Consider the following 2,964-nt stretch of genomic DNA (forward strand, 5'->3'; position numbering starts at 1 on the left):
TCTCCCCCCTCTCCCTCACTCCCCCCCTCACTCTCCCCTCACTATCCCCCCTCTCCCTCACTCCCCCCCCTCACTCTCCCCCCTCTCCCTCACTCTCCCCTCACTCTCCCCCCTCTCCCTCACTCTCCCCTCACTCTCCCCCCTCTCCCTCACTCCCCCCTCACTCTCCCCCTCACTCTCCCCCCCTCTCCCTCACTCCCCCCCCTCACTCCCCCTCACTCTCCCCCCTCACTCCCCCCTCACTCTCCCCCCTCTCCCTCACTCCCCCCCTCACTCCCCCTCACTCTCCCCCCTCTCCCTCACTCCCCCCCTCACTCCCCCTCACTCTCCCCCCTCTCCCTCACTCCCCCCTCACTCCCCCTCACTCTCCCCCCTCACTCCCCCCTCACTCTCCCCCCTCTCCCTCACTCCCCCCTCACTCCCCCTCACTCTCCCCCCTCACTCCCCCCCTCACTCCCCCCTCACTCCCCCTCACTCTCCCCCCTCACTCTCCCCCCTCACTCTCCCCCCTCTCCCTCACTCCCCCCTCACTCTCCCCTCACTCTCCCCCCTCTCCCTCACTCTCCCCTCACTCTCCCCCCCTCTCCCTCCCCCCTCCCTCACTCCCCCCTCACTCCCCCCCTCACTCCCCCCCCCCTCACTCCCCCCCTCACTCTCCCCCCTCACTCCCCCCCTCACTCTCCCCCCTCACTCCCCCCCTCACTCTCCCCCCTCACTCCCCCCCTCACTCCCCCCCTCACTCTCCCCCCTCACTCCCCCCCTCACTCCCCCCCTCACTCTCCCCCCTCACTCTCCCCCTCACTCTCCCCCTCACTCCCCCCCCTCACTCCCCCCCCTCACTCCCCCCCCCCTCACTCTCCCCCCTCACTCTCCCCCCTCACTCTCCCCCCTCACTCCCCCCCCTCACTCTCCCCCCTCACTCCCCCCCCTCACTCTCCCCCCTCACTCCCCCCTCACTCCCCCCCCCCCTCTCTCACCTCTCTCGCTCGCCGCCACCGCCGCCGCCGCGCGCTCTCCCCGCTCTCCCCGCGCTCTCTCCGTCTCCTCACGGGCCCCGGCTCCTCTCCCGGCCCCCGGGGCCCGTGGGGGTCCCGGGGCCCATGTCCCTCGCTCCCCCGCCTCCTCCTCGTCCACCTCCTCCTCGTCGTCGTCTCCTCCTCTTCCACCTCCTCCTCCTCCACCTCCTCCTCCCCCGCGCTCCCCCACAGCCGAGACTTCGGATCTCCCTCGGGCCGCATGGAGTGAGGAGGTGGGCGCTGGCTGTGCGTGGCGCTGTGCGTGCCAAGTTGTTGTGTCCGTGTGGGGGGTGTTCGCGTGAGTTGCGTGGTGTGTGAGTTGTGTGTGTGAGTTGTGTGTGTGGGGGGGGGGGGTTCGTGTGAGTTGTGTGTGTGGTGTGTGTGGCGTATGAGTTGTGTGTGTGGTGTTTGAGTTGTGTGTGCGAGTTGTGTGTGTGTGTGGGGGTGTTCGTGTGAGTTGTGTGTGTGTGAGAGTTGCGTGTGGCGTATGAGTTGTGTGTGTGGTGTGTTGTGTGTGTGGCGTGTGTGTTGTGTGTGTGTGAGAGTTGCGTGTGGTGTGTGTGGTGTGTGTGAGTGTGGTGTGTGAGTGTGGTGTGTGTGTGTGGTGTGTGTATATGTGGCGTGTGTGGTTTGTATTGTTTTGGTGAACACGATACGTATCAACTGTAGCGTGCGTATTCCCTATGTGTCCTTATTCACGTGTCTGTGTATTGTATGACTGCGCGTCTGTGTGCGCGTGCTGTGTGTGTGTACGCGTGCTGTGTGTGTGTGTACGCGTGCTGTGTGTGTACGCGTGCTGTGTGTGTGTACGCGTGCTGTGTGTGTGTACGCGTGCTGTGTGTGTGTACGCCAACACCCCTCGCTGTAATTCTGAGAGTCAACTACAGAGCTCCATCCTTCTCGCCCGCTCTCCCCTTCTCTCTCTCTCGGCCTCCTCTGTCAACACCTGGGCGCTCAGGTGAGGAAGGCTGACGGGTGAGGAGGGGGGTGAGGAGGAGGACGATGTGAGATCTGAGCGAGACTGGAAGAAAATGTCGCCCGAGTGAGCGGCGCTCCGCGCTCATAAAGCGACTCCCCCCACCCTCCCCGCCTCTCTCTCTCGCTCTCTCTCCCCTCCACCCCCCACCGCTCTCCTCCCCTCTCTCCACTCTCCCGTGCCGTTTGATCCGCCCATTGAATGACGCTCTTCACCGCACTCTCTCTCTCGCTCACACTCTCTCTCACACACTCTCTCTCACACACACTCTCTCTCTCACACACTCTCTCTCTCACACACACTCTCTCTCTCACACACACCCTCACTCACACACACTCTCTCTCTCACACACTCTCTCTCTCACACACTCTCCCACACACACTCTCTCTCTCACACACTCTCCCACACACACTCTCTCTCTCACACACACCCTCACTCACTCACACACACTCTCTCTCTCACACACTCTCTCTCACACACTCTCTCTCTCACACACTCTCCCACACACACTCTCTCTCTCACACACTCTCCCACACACTCTTTCTCTCACACACTCTCTCTCACACGCTCTCACACACACTCTCTCTCACACACTCTCTCTCACACACACTCTCTCACACTCTCTCTCTCACACACTCTCTCTCACACACACTCTCTCACACTCTCTCTCTTTCTCTTACACCTTCTCTTACACGCTCTGTCTGGTCACAGCGACTCCGGCAAGCTACTGAAGCTCCGAGGCTGCAGGAACGTGCCCCTGAAGAGCGCCCCGAACACAGCGCTCTACACGTGCTGTGTCAAGGCGCTCTACACGTGCTGTGTCAAGGCGCTCTACACGTGCTGTGTCAAGGCGCTCTACACGTGCTGTGTCAAGGCGCTCTACACGTGCTGTGTCAAGGCGCTCTACACGTGCTGTGTCAGGGCGCTCTACACGTGCTGTGTCAAGGCGCTCTACACGTGCTGTGTCAAGGC

The 2,964-nt window shown here is 62.7% G+C and overlaps 1 protein-coding gene across 1 annotated transcript in view; it reads right to left on the reverse strand.

Annotated features, from left to right (window-relative positions):
- The window catches only part of LOC144932721 (suppressor of cytokine signaling 3-like), a 16,749-nt gene extending 15,056 nt beyond the window's left edge, over positions 1–1,693 (reverse strand). The window contains exon 1 of the mRNA XM_078857098.1: positions 978–1,693. The gene's annotated coding sequence lies outside the window, so the exon portion shown is untranslated. The remainder of the gene's footprint in view (positions 1–977) is intronic.
- Positions 1,694–2,964: the final 1,271 nt, after the last annotated feature.

This window comes from Lampetra fluviatilis, chromosome 5, assembly GCF_964198595.1.
Source record: "Lampetra fluviatilis chromosome 5, kcLamFluv1.1, whole genome shotgun sequence".
Classification (NCBI taxonomy): domain Eukaryota; kingdom Metazoa; phylum Chordata; class Hyperoartia; order Petromyzontiformes; family Petromyzontidae; genus Lampetra; species Lampetra fluviatilis.